The sequence below is a fragment of the Triticum aestivum genome, chromosome 7A, assembly GCF_018294505.1.
Source record: "Triticum aestivum cultivar Chinese Spring chromosome 7A, IWGSC CS RefSeq v2.1, whole genome shotgun sequence".
Taxonomy (NCBI): Eukaryota; Viridiplantae; Streptophyta; class Magnoliopsida; order Poales; family Poaceae; genus Triticum; species Triticum aestivum.
Genome location: NC_057812.1, coordinates 100,946,960 through 100,961,396, shown reverse-complemented (window position 1 = coordinate 100,961,396; position 14,437 = coordinate 100,946,960).

Below are 14,437 nucleotides of genomic sequence, written 5' to 3'. Positions count from 1 at the left end.
GGCAAGACCGAGCGGCCGGCTCCTAGCCGCACGATCTCTCGGTGTTGTCCCACCTGCAGGTGCTACTTGGTCGGGGGAGACACTCGCTACGCGACACGCGATTACTCTCTCGTCCTTTTTTCTCGACTGATTCCCTCCTGCGGCGCTGCCCCTGCTTCTCGCCTTCCTTCCCCATGGCGCCGCCCTGCTGCTCTCCTTCCCTTCCTTCCCATGGCGCCGCCCTGCTGCTCTCCTTCCCTTCCTCCCCATGGCGCCCCCTGCTGCTCTCCTTCCCTTCCTTCCCATGGCTCTGCCCTGCTCTTCCCCTTCCTCCCCATGGCGCCCGCCTGCTCCTTCCCTTCCTCGCCATAGTCGACGTTGCTGCTGCTACAGATGGCTGGGCCAAGGACGACGGAGCGGCTGCCGTAGAGGGCGGCCTGTGCGGCGCGGCCAAGAACGACGGTCCAGGCCACCACAGCATCATCGACAACCTGTCTCGTTGCTCCTTCCCCAACCAGATCCAGCCCCCTCACGACCATGATGAACACATAGTCAGAGAATCTTCAGATCCCCAACCAGGTTCGTCCCTCTGGATTAACATCCATGGATCTGTAGTTCATCTGCTAGGGGAAGGTAGAGCACTAGCCCCAGCGGCTTTTCACATGATTTTTGCTGATTTTGAGAGGGGGAATTGCTATGTGTAGTCAATCTGTTTTTTTGTGCAACTAGGGCGCCGTTTCTGTGCAATTTATCATAGCCACTAGCCAAATTTGTAAGTCAGTTTTTGGTGTTAGTTCTGTGCAACTAGGGATGCCTCCCTGTGCAACTAGGGTGCCTTCCTGTGCAATCTATTACATCTGGTAGCCAAATTTTGTAAGCAAACTAGGCAAAGTAAATTTTGTTTTCTGTATATCATTTTTTGGTGTTAGTTCTGTGCAACTAGGGGTTCCTTCACAATCTATCATATCTTTGTAGCCCAATTTGTAAGGAAACTAGGCAAATAATTTTCATTATCTGTATATCAGTTTTTGGTGTCAGTTCTGTGCAACTTGGGGAGCCTTCCTGTGCAATCTATCATATCTTCTAGCCAAATTTGTAAGCAAACTAGGCAAATAATTTTATTTTAGTTCTGTGCAACTAGGGCCTGGGATCCTGCGCAACTAGGGATACATTACTGTGCAACCATAGGAAATGTGCCTGGTAGTGAAACAGAGGTTCATATTTTCTTTTTCTTTTTATCCTATGGCCATTTATTTTATGCTCCTTTCTTTTACCCTCTGAGTAGTTCAATATTTTTTGTTCATTGTAGGGTTCTCCAAATAGGACCTCTCGGCGGAACTCAAAATGGGCGGTGAAGCGGCAACCACATGGCGCTGATAATGACGGGGATGGAGAGGATGATGATGTGTCCTAGAGAGTATATAAATGAGCTGGCATCCTCAGGCTTTTTCTAGTTGCACAAGAGTACCTGATTAGTTGGCATCCTCAACATTTCTAGTTGCACAATACCATCCAACTAGTTGCATCCTTAGTCTTTTTGTAGCTGCGTTGACACCCTCTTCTTCTAGAAGCCTGAAACCTGAATGTGCAATTTTTTGATGGGTCATGCAAGTGCTGAATATATCTTTTCCCAAGAGTATCTAATTAATTGGCATCCTCAAGATTTATAGTTGCACAAGAGTATTCAATTAGTTGGCATCCTCAACATTTCTAGTTGCACAGGAGTATTTAATTAGTTGGCATCCTGAGCATTTTCTAGTTACACAATAGCATCTAACTAGTTGACATCCTCAGTCTTTCTAGTTGCACAAGAGTAACTATTTTAGTTGGCATCCTCTGCATTTTGTAGTTGCACAACTAACATAATATCAAGTTGGCATCATCAACATATTTTATCCGGTTTTTTAAAGGACAACAAATATATTTTTTATGCAGTGTTAACTAATCACCTTTGGCACCTTTTGTTTGCAAAAACTCAGGTGATCACGTCAGAATGTGATCACCTTTGGCACCGTTTTCGGATGACAGGAAATAGAATTTCATCTCCTTTTCTATTTCACTTTTAGTATATAGAACATCCTATAGAACATATTTCCCCTGTTGCAATAGAACATATTGATGTTCAGTTGGCAGGAGAACTAATTGCACACACGATGATGTTTGTTGGCTTGTAATGCAGTCTACTTGCACACACAATAATGTTTAGTTGGTAGGAAAACTAGTTGCACACACAAATGCTCAGTTGACTTGTAATGTAGTCTAGTCGCACACACATTGATGTTTAATTGGCAGGACTAGTTACACACACATATACTCAGTTGGCATGGCAATGTAGTCTAGTTGCACACACATTGATATTTAGTTGGCAAAACTATTGGCACACACATATGCTTAGTTGGCGTGACAATGTAGTCTCGTTGCACACACATTGATGTTTAGTTGGCAGGACTAGTTACACACATATACTCAGTTGGCGTGGTAATGTAGTCTAGTTACACACACATTAATGTTTACAGGTGAGACCCTCAAGATGCACATCTCACTAGCTGGGTTGGATGGAAAGGGGTGCTAGCAATGAAAACTACACATCCACGGATATGAGGAAAGTTACACATGCACATCAACCGTTAGGTAGTTGGCTGGGAGGACAGTTTTCGAAGTTGCACATCCACTGCTTGGCAGTTGGCCGAGGTAGCAAACAGTAAAAATTGCACTTCCAACTAGAGGAGAAAAGTTGCACATCGACTACTAAGCGGTTGGCTGGGGACAGCAGACATAGTTGCACATCTCACTTGATAGTGGGTAGTTTGAGGTGAGGTGTCATCATTGAAAACTGCACATCCATGAATAAAGAAAAAGTTGCACATCGACTATTAGGTAGTTGCACATCAACAACTAGCCAGTTGCACAAAACGGGGACAAAATTGCACAAAAAAAAGTTTATCGAAACATATTCATGTGGGATCTAGTTTCGAAGAGCACATCGCGAGGATTTCAGCAGTGAAAGCAGATCTTAATTTCGACTTTTCGTTCAAAAGTTATGGCTTTTCTAAAAAATTTAAATCTGAATTAAATGCGTTCACACATGTTCGTGTGTGTGCTTTTGCAATTCTGGTTAAACATGTCGTGTAGTCTTTGTCTTTTTCTGGCTAGGAGGACAAAATAATTCCTAATTTGTTTGATTAAGACAAAAACATACTAAAAATGGAGAGGCCGCCACGGATTCCTATCGAGCGCCCAGCCGCTCGGTAGACACGTCCTTTCTTTTTTGCTATCCTATGTAACGTGACATCTTGCCACGGTCCGTCGTATTGCTTTTTTTTTCTATCCTATGTAACGCGACACCATTAAGGTTCAATAATAGCGGTTTCTATATTTTACGATGTTATGCAAAAACCTTTAAATCTTAGCCGTTATTATTCTAATCAAACAACTAAAAAAATATTAGCACATGTGGACGAACGTGATGGCTAATTTGACTCTTGTTTTAAGTATATACTAGATAGAAGTACATAATAAATTTAACAGGTTGCAGAAATTAAGCAGTACTGGTGGCAAACTAGAGCTATAAATAGTGTCAATAGAAATATAGAACACACATTCCCACTAGAAGGTGTTGGAGTATAATGTTCGACCCTCTCCTACCCATAGCTTGAGCTTTTAATGAACCGGATGGTGCGTGCAGTTCTACATGGTATCGGAGTTAAGAGGTCTTGAGTTCAAAATCTGGCTAGCGCAATCAATTTGCAGCTCACTTTCAGTCCATGTTTAGACCCGAGTGAGCCACCCGTGAGAGGGAGTGTTGACGTGCAAATGCGTCACCCATCTTTTCTCATCAGCTTCAGCTTATGGGTGGATTGGTTAGGTGTATAAACTTGCAACCAAGAGGTTCAGGGTTCAAAACCCAATAAACCCAATAAATAATTACGGCAATGCCCCTGCTTCCGTTGTCCATGTCATACATATGGACCTGTAAATTCAACCAATTTACACGTTGTTGCAAAACATAGAAACATGTAACAAATTAATTAGTTTTAACATAAGGCGTGTTTTGTTTCATTAATTCAAGTCTTTCACTTAGTACCACTTTGTTAATACGCGATTCATGTGACATAAAATTGGTATCACTAGATATTTTTTCTCAAAAATAGCTAATTATACTGTAATTTTACATACTTTATTAAACTTCTGGACAGGGATGGACCGATCGCTTGCATCTCCTCCGCCAACAACGAGCACCACCCGGATAAGGTGATTTATCTTCCCAATGGCCTCGCTGTGATGGTTAACCACAAGATCACCGTGCATGCCATCTCTCCCACCGACCTAAAGGAAATATGAGGCAATAATAAAGATGTTATTTATATTTTTTTATATCATGATAAATGTTTATTATTCACATTAGTAGAAAAATGGCCTAATGTTCAACTCATTAGTGCCGGTTCTAACGACTAGGCGGGCCACTCTCATTAGTACCGGTTCGCTGCAAACCTTTAGCACCTGTTCGTGCCACGAACCGGTGCTAAAGAGAGTGGTGGTAGGATGTTGTCAGACTGGGGCCCCTCCAGCACCTTTAGTACCGGTTCGTGGCACGAATCGGTACTAAAGGTCGTCCTATATAAACCCTTCGTCCACCCGAGCTCGCTCTGTTCCCTCCTTTCCCCTCTCCTCTCTGTTCTTCCCCTCTTCCCCTCGAGTTCATCACACATTTTGTTCGAATTTCGTCAAGATTTGAAGGCCCCCATCCATTCAAGTGATCACAAAGGTAATCAACTTTGTTCTTTCATCTCTCATTGCTAGATTAGCTCTTGCAATGCTTTATATAGTGATTAATTTGTGGGTTTTAGTAATTTGGGAGGAATTATATATGGTAGTTTATTTGATTTATATGCAATTTGAGCTCAAAATAAGTCTTAGTTTGCATATGTAGGTGTGGTTTACTTAGTGCCTCCCGTCTCCGTCCTAACCACCGTCGATCGTCCGCACCGTCCCGTCGCCGCACCACCTTGTGGTGAGCCTCTTGTTCTTATCTTTTTTATATAAAAAATCAAGTTTGTGTGATTTAGATATATAGTTACTTGTATAATTATCTTACCCATACGTTGTTTGTTATTCATAGTGCCATGGTTTCGATATCTGTCCCCGTCGGCCCTCGTCCGGGTTATGATCCGGATGTGGTATATTTTCTTTTATAACTATTTGTTGCATTTCGTGTTTATGACAAATTATGCCCATCAAGTTGACAGATATTTTTATCCAGGAGGTATGTGAACCAGAAATTCCAACCGACCCTATTGTCGAGAGGTTAAATTTAGTTGAAAGAGAAAACGAGTATTTGAAAGAAAAATTGAAAAGAATTGAGGGGGAGAAGATGGAATTGGAGTTGCATGTTGTCGATGATCACAAGATCAAGATGGAGAAAATGCGCTTGAAGATTAGAAAGATTAGAAAATATGCCATTGATAGTCAGGATTGGTATCATTATGCTGTTGGATCAATTGTTACCTTAGTTTCTATCTTGATCGCATTTGTTGTTGCATTTAAATGCTTTAGCTGAGAGTTATTTGTATGTTTGTTTTATGAGAATAAGTGTTGTATGAACTTTATGTATGAACTTGTATTAATTTGGTCTTTTCGGTGCTGTGTAATGAAGATGAGCCGGCAATGGATGTACGATGACCGATGCTCTCCCCATTTCGTTGATGGTGTGCATACTTTTCTGCTTGCGGCTGAGGCAAACAACTGGGCGGATGGTTTTATGCCTTGTCCATGTGCTGGCTGTAAGAACGGTCAAAATTACTCTAAGTTAAAAACCATTCACGTCCACCTGTTTAAGTCCGATTTCATGCCCCACTATAATGTTTGGACCAAGCACGGAGAAAGAGGGGTTATGATGGAAGACAATGAAGAAGAAGAGGACGACGATAGCTATCCTGCCCATGGGTTCCCTGAATACGATGATACAACAATGAGGGAAGAAGCTGAGCCGGTAATGTGGGAAGAATCTGAGCCGACAATGCAGGAAGAAGCTGAAGAAGAGGCATCAGATGAGCCAACTGATGATCTATATCGGGCCATTGCCGATGCAGAGAGAAACTGCGCGAGTGAAAAGGAGAAGAAGAAGTTGAAGCGCATGTTAGAGGATCACAAGAAATTGTTGTACCCGAATTGCGAAGCTGACATGAAAAAGGTGGGCACCATAGTGGAATTGCTGCAATGGAAGGTAGAGAATGGTGTATCTGACAAGGGATTTGGAAAATTGTTGGTAATGTTAAAGAAGATGCTTCCAAAGGAAAACGAATTGCCCGAGAGTACGTACGAAGCAAAGAAGGTTGTCCGCCCTCTAGGGTTAGAGGTGTAGAAGATACATGCATGCCCTAATGACTGCATCCGCTACCGCGGTGAGTACGTAGATTTGAACGCGTGCCCGGTATGCGGTGCATTACGCTATAAGATCATCCACGATGACCCTGGTGATGTCTAGGGCGACCGCCCCAGGAAGAAGATTCCTGCCAAGGTGATGTGGTATGCTCCTATAATACCACGGTTGAAACGTTTGTTCCTAAACAAAGAGCATGCCGAGGCGATGCGATGGCACAGAGAAGACCGTAAGAAAGACGGGAAGTTGAGAGTTCCCGCTGACGGGTCACAGTGGAGAAAAATCGAGAGAAAGTACAGGGAGGACTTTGTAGGTGACGCAGGGAACGTATGGTTTGGTCTAAGCGCAGATGGCATTAATCCTTTTGGGGAGCAGAGCAGCAACCATAGCACGTGGCCTGTGACTCTATGTATGTATAACCTTCCTCCTTGGTTGTGCATGAAGCGGAAGTTCATTATGATGCCAGTGCTCATCCAAGACCCTAAGCAACCCGGCAACGACATTGATGTGTACCTAAGGGCATTAGTTGAAGAACTCTTACAACTATGGAATGGAAAAGGTGTACGTGCGTGGGATGAGCACATGGGGAGAGAATTTGACCTAAAGGCGTTGTTGTTCGTCACCATCAATGATTGGCCTGCTCTCAGTAACCTTTTAGGAAATACAATAAGGGATACCGTGCATGCACACACTGTTTGGATGATGTAACACCCCCAGTGTCATGCTATAGTAATCCTCTGTTAATGGTGCCATGTCGTCATGTTACTGTTGTTAATCTTCACTTGATCCAAATCACAATGCAAATTCAAATCAAATCTAAAGTCAAAAATCCAAATTGCTCAGACATGAAATCTAAAATGTTCATCTTGTGCCAAATAATTCATAACAAATATTGGTGGTGAAGCAACATTTTGCAAAATGTCTAAGTGCCCTAAATTGGTTAAAAAATGTCTAAAATAAATAGATTAAATGCCTTTTTAAATTATAAAAGTGGCAAACTATTTCAAAAGCCTCACAATCTTTTTTAGCAGTGCCAACTAGTGCAATGTAATTATGTGCCCAAGTCCCACATTTTATAGAATCCTTTTGGGGAGCTCAAATATTGCAAAGCTTTTTTCTGTAAAAAGAAATAGCAAAAAAGGGGGAAAGCAAAAGAGGGAGAGAAAGCCCCTGGCCTCCCCTTAGGCTTCGGCCCATCCCAGCAGGCCGGCCCACCTACCTCTCCCCGGTCCTGTCCTCCTCCCCTTGTTCAATCGACCAAGGGCGTGCGCTCGCGCATCGCCGCCGGACCACCTTGCCGGCTTAGGCGAGGGGATAAGGCCCCGCGCCTCCCCTCCGGCTCCTCGAGTCCTCCCCCACCTACCTCCACCCACTCCCAGAATCCCCTCGCCCTCTCTGCCTGTGCGTTGCCTCTCCCCCTCGTTCCCCATCCACCTCCGAGCGCCATCGCCGTCGCGTCTTCATCATCTCCGCGGCCACTGTGCCTTCTATGCGTCCTGGCCGTGCTCGTCGGCATCGCCGTGGAATGCCGCATCCTCTGGAGCCGCTGGAAGGAGCCGAGGAGCCCTGCATCACCGGCAAACCGCCTTCTTCCTCCTCGGATCCCGACACACCGCCGCCGCCGATCCTCTCTGCTCTGTTGCTCCTAACCCGTCGAGGGCTTTTCTTAGCCGCTCGGTGAGCATTCCCCTCTCTTCCTCTCCCTCTGGCCGCCTGCTTTTCGCCATAGCTTGCGGTCGACGCTGCTGTGCCATTGCCGGAGCTTTTCTCCGTTGTTAAACTCGTCGCCAGCGCTGTGGTAGCTCTCGTGGTCACCCGAGCCCACCGCCGTGCTCAGGGCACTTCTGTGGTGCGGCCAGGCCTCTTAGATTGCTCGCGCGCGCCGTTTCACTGATTCCGAAGATCGATCGAGAGCGCCGCCGCCTACCGCCGCCGTCGCGCCCGTTTCCGGCCACGCCAGCCCTTGCCACCATCGCGGTTGGACGCGTCTAGGTCGTCCCGTTCTAACACGCCCAAAACCGTGCGCTTTGGTCGTCCCTAGCACGAATCCGACCGCCCCCGTGGTCCTCCTCCGCGTCTGGAGGTCGCCGGTGGCTCGTCGCCGGTCGCCGCTGATGTGGTTGGACAGGGCCACTCCCTGGGTCGCTGGCAAGTGAGCCCAGGGGCCCCAGTTGACCACGTTGACCGGTCAACTAGCTGACATGGCAGCATAGTGCCACTGACACGCGGGCCCCACCGCATAACTAACCTAATTAAAACATTTTCCTAAGTAAAAACAATTAGTTAAACTAAATAGTCACTGACATGTAGGGCCCAGCTGTTAATTAACCTCATTTTAGTTAGTTTAAACTTCTATTAGTCCACTGTCTATGACAGGTGGGACCCACTGGTCAGTTTGACCTGGTCAGCCGTCCTGTTGACTGCTGATGTCACAATGATGTAACACTGACGTCATAATTCCATTTCTGTTAATTTAGATAATTCCCGAAAATGTTTAAAAATTTGATAAATCATAGAAAATAATCCGTAACTCGGATGAAAAAGTTTTCTATATGAAAGTTGCTCAGAACGATGAGATGAATCTGAATACGCGGTCCGTTCGCCTGCCACACATCCCTAGCATAGCGAACATGCAATATTCCCCCTCCAGTCATCTGTCTAACACATGTCCGGAACTGGGAAAGCATTCCCGGTTGCAATGCCCCTTCACCCATATAGTGTATCCATACGTTAGGTCACACCCGGCACACCATATTACTATATTATGCTTAGTGATTCATCTATTTGCTTATATTTATAGTTGCCTCCCTCTCCTCTCTCCGGTAGACTTCGAGACTGCCGCCGATGCTGCCCTGTGTTCGACTACGTCATCGACGACCCTCCTTCTTGTCTGAGCAACTAGGCAAGCCCCCCTTTGATCATCCTGATATCGCCCATTCCATTCTCTCATGCGTGCATTAGATTTTGCTACTGATATTGTTTGCTCCTATTCTGATGCATAGCTTGCTTTTGTAACATGCTCATTGTACCTTACGTGCTTACCCTAAACTGCTTAGTATAGGTTGGTTAGTGATCCATCAGTGACCCTCACCTTGTCCCAGTTGCCCCGCTTTATGTTCGATGACTCGATCAATGTGATTGACGTCCAGGCCCCGACATCGCACATCACTCCCCTAGTTGTACGACTCTGCAGAGTTACTATCGAGTGTAGAGGGTGACACCTCATACATCACTCCTAATGAGATCTCTGTAGTGTAGCTGTTCGGTCGTGGTCATCAAGGGTGATTTCCTCCTTAACCACTTCCGATATGACGCTATCGTGCAACCCCTCAAGAGTAAACCTCGAGGGTGGTTCCTCTTACGTTCACCTTGATGATTACATCGAGTGGAATCCATCGAGGGTGGTTCCTTAGGGTTCCCCTTGGTGTTAGACACACAATTACTATGGTTACTATGAATTTACACTGAACCTTGTTACTAAAGACGGGTCGGCCCTGAGGGGAACCCGCGCGAGCTTAATTGCGAGTGATGAGGAGTCGGGTTGGCCCGGAGAGTGCCCGTGAGATAACTATGAGGCGTGGCCGGGCATTCTTAGCCCTTGCCACAAGTCCTCAAGACGGGGCGACGGCGTCACATCTTTCGCGAGTCTCTGCTCGTGACCGCACTACCAACACACTAACGGTTTGGATATTTGATCCGAGGGGCCTCTAGCCTGATAGCACTAACCATCATGTGGGCATAGTATGGGAGTTCTGCGTCGTATACATCAGCCAAAGCTTAATAGACGTTAGCGACTGAGCGGCGCGCGCCGGGTTGGACTGCGTAAGCACCTGCCTTCTTTAAGGAGGTAGCTAGGTCTGCTCACCGGCCGCCCTCGCAATGTGCAGTAGTTCCCGGGGCGATGGCCCATGACCCCTGGGGGCATAGGTTTAGTCCGGCGTGCTGACCTCTCTATTAAGCCTAGGTCACGTTGCGGCATATTGTTTGGCCGAGGCCAGGCATGACCCAGTAAAGTGTGTCCGACCGGAGTTAATCGAGCATGGTGGGTAAGTTGGTGCACCCTTGCAGGGAAGAAAACATCTATCGATAGCCTGTCCTATGGTAACAGACACTTGGAGTTGTATCCCGATCGATACAACTAGAACTGGATACTTGTGATGAGAAATGGATAGTATGGCTCTGGGATTGCTTTCTCGCCAGGAGTCGAGAAAGGATCTCTGGCTGAGGTTGATAACACTACTACTACTTTACATTATGTTGATCTGTACTCTTCTAAATGTTGCAAGATGCTTGAAGATGCTAGTCTTCGATAGGCTAGGCTTTCCCCTTCTCTTCTGGCATTCTACAGTCTAGTCCACAGATACAACCCATTTCATTGACATCGATGCATATGTAGTGTAGATCCTTGCTTGCGAGTACTTTGGATGAGTACTCATGGTTGCTTTGCTCCCTCTTTTTTCTCTTTTCTATTATTTCCGGATGTCGCAACCAGATGGTGGAGCTCAGGAGCCTGATGACACCACCGACGATTACTACTACACTGAGGGTGCCTACTACTACGTGAGGCCGCCGATGACCAGGAGTAGTTAGGAGGCTCCCAGGCAGGAGGCCTTGCCTTTTCGATCGTTGTTGCTTTTGTGCTAGCCTTCTTAAGGCAAACTTGTCTAACTTATGTCTGTACTCAGATATTGTTGCTTCCGCTGACTCATTTGTATTCGAGCCCTCGAGGCCCCTGGCCTGTAATATAAAGCTTGTATTATTTTGATTTGTGTCTAGAGTTGTGTTGGGATATCTTCCCGTGAGTCCCTGATCTTGATCGTACACATTTGCATGTATGATTAGTGTACGATTGAATCGGGGGCGTCACAAGTTAGTATCAGAGCCAGCTGCCTGTAGGTATCCCCCTTTCCAACTCCTTGGCCGAAGTTGAGTCTAGTCAATGAAAAACTTTTACTAACATGGTTGTGTGTCTTACGGGCCCACGTCACCATTGGGTGGTATTAGGATCTTTTTATTCCTCGTCTATACTCTGGGACTCTGATCTCTCATCTATTCGGGTTAAAGATTTTACTAACTCTGACTCTAGGATCTCGTAACCACTTCCTCCTGGAGAGCCCCTTCATTCCATATGATGGCTTGATTCATCAGAAGACCCTGAAGATACTCTCCCATGTTATCCCAATATCTTGTCCTCATCGCGTTTGCAAGTCCCTTCCACCGTCAACCCCTATGGATAACTACATACACTTGCCATTCTTACATTCATCCCCAATTTCTCTTGTTACTACAAGATACCCGGAAATCCTCCCGATTGTTCCGAGAATACTTTGTGCCTACTGCCTTGCAGTTCTTTGTCACCTGAATATCCGTACGGATAATTCCTCACACTTATCGAGTATCCTCTCATCCCCAGTTGATTAATGTATTTCACAAAAGTCTTCAAAATACCGTTCGATCTTCCAAAAATCCTCAACAGCCTATTATCCTTGAAATTCTTGCTTGCTTGCATTATGATTAATCCCATAAGTCTAGTAAGCTTATTGGCCTCCTCTGTCACTATCCTTTTGAGTCCGTTGATTCAATATGTTGCGGATGCTCGCAATCCTCAGTCGAATCATCGAATTCATCCTTCCGACTTGGACGTCATTTGACCAAGAGCTGATTCTCGACCAATCAAATTGCCGTCGATTGTATCCCTAAGGCTATTCAACTTACTTATATTTTGATCAGAGCGTCTGCTTCTAATCTTCTATTTTTGAAATCATGATTTCTTTGCATTTAAGCATCGAATTATTCAGATGTTTGTATAATCTGAATCCTTTTTTTTGACCGGGAAACAGTAGGAAAGGCTCCTACTGTGTAAATGTATTAAGGATCAAATAACACTGTACATGGGTGATAATTACATGGGGGGGGGGGCTTGGCCACTTTGTGTCCAAGTCAAGCTAAGGGAGACAATGCAAGAGGATTTAGTGTAGAGAGTTTACAAAGTTTAGTACAAGAGGCCTACGGTCCTCTTTGACCCGATATTGAAGGAGTTCAAACTCCTTTTTGAATCTATCAAGCCAGGACCGAAAAGAAGGATTTATTGCTCTAAAGTGCTTGTTGTTCCTCTCCTTCCATATGCTCCACGCTGCCACAGTAAAATTTTCAAACAGCATAGGCGTGGGGTGGTTGGTTTTTTGGTCCTCGATAGCTTGTAATCGGCCAGGGAAGGGCTCCAATTAATATGCAAAGCATGCCAGCACTGCCTACTGAATGGGCATGTGAAGATCATGTGCTCAACTGTTTCTTCAATGCTTAGTCCACAAAGGAGGCAGTTGTGATTGTCACCAATGTTTTAGTGTCGTCGTTTGAGCATATTCCAGGTGTTTAACCTGTCATTGAGCAAGAGCCAAGCAAAGACCTTCAACTTCATCGTGCACTTAGATTTCCATAGCCATCCAAATACTTGGTGAGATTGGACCTCCTTGAAGAAGAAGCGGTAGTAGTCTGTGGCTTTGAAGATGGTTTTGCCCCAAGTATAGTGCCAGACGTCTGATGAGGATGCCATGGGTTGAAACGATGACGCAATCGTTTGCATGTGCCGTACCTCGTCCAGCGCTTGTGGAGAGAGCGGCAGGTGGAAGGTCATCCCAAGTGACGTGATCCCCAAGAAATCACGAACAAAGACATCTTCATTGGTTGTATGTGAGAAAGCCCGGGGATGTGATTCCTGTAGTACTTGGTCGGCCCAGAGATCTTTCCATAGGAGGGCCGTGGTGCCACAGACAATGTTGATACGAGATACTCCTCGAAAGCAAGGAGTTAGCTTGAGCACATCCTGCCACCAGAAGGATCCGACTGGGTCTGTTGCATGCGAGATTTTTTGGTGATAGTACGTGTCCCAAGTAAGTTGCACCCAAGGAATGTCCAGTTTGTTATAAAATTTGTGAAGGAATTTCATGAGTAAGGCTTCATTCTGGATCTTGAGGTTGAGCACACCAAGGCCTCCTTTGTTTTTTGGTTTACATACCATATCCCATGCCGCAAGAGAATTACATTTCTCCCCTTGGCCAGTCTTCTTGATCCAAAGACATCTTCTCCTGATTCTGTGCAACATTTCAATGAATTTTGGTGGGAACTTTAATGTGCACATGGCATAAATGAGCAAGGATGTGACTGAGGTGTTGAGCCATGTCAGCTTGCTAGCATAAGACATAAGGGAAAGCGTTGAGGTCAGGTTCCTTTCGACTTTACTGACAAGTGGCATGAGATCATGTGTTGTGGGTCGGGAGGTGCCAAGGGGCAGGCCGAGGTAGGTGAAGGGCATGGAGCCAATGGAACACCCAAAAATCCTTGCAATATCGTTGGACAGTCCCACATCCAAGTTGATGGGTATGAGCGTGGACTTGTGGAAGTTGATCTTTAGGCCAATGGATTGAGCGTAGTCGGTCAGAATGTTCTTGATGATCAAAGCTTGACTAGGGCAGGCTGGCATGAGCAGAATCATGTCATCGGCGTATTGAACAATAGGATAGTCCATATTGCCATTGGATGGGAAGGGCAAGTTAATTAGACCTCTCCTGAAGGCGTCATTAATTGCAGATTGTAGCAAGTCAGCTGCTAGGACGAAAATGAGTGGGGAGAGGGGGTCTCCCTGTCAGACCCCACGTCGGCAGTGAAATTATCGCCCCGGCACCCCATTAAGAAGTACGGAGGATCGTCCAGAAGAAAAAATTGATCTTATCCATGACAACCATTTATCATTAAACCCCATGTGTTTCATGATGTTGATCATCGCTTCGTGCTCGATCGTATCGAAGGCTTTAGCAAAGTCTAATTTTAGGAGAATTATCTGCCGCTTGGATGCCTGGCACTGATGAATATATTGGAATGTCCAGGCTAAGCAATCTTGGATCGAGTGCCCCTTGATGAAGCCGTATTGGTTGCGGTATATGATACGCAGGATGACCTTTTGCAAACGGTTGGCCAGAAGTTTTGTGATTAGCTTAAGATAGCAGTTAAGCAGAGTGATCAGCCGGTAATCATTGACTGTAGTGGGAGAGCCATTTTTGGGGATCAAAGTGATTAGGCCAT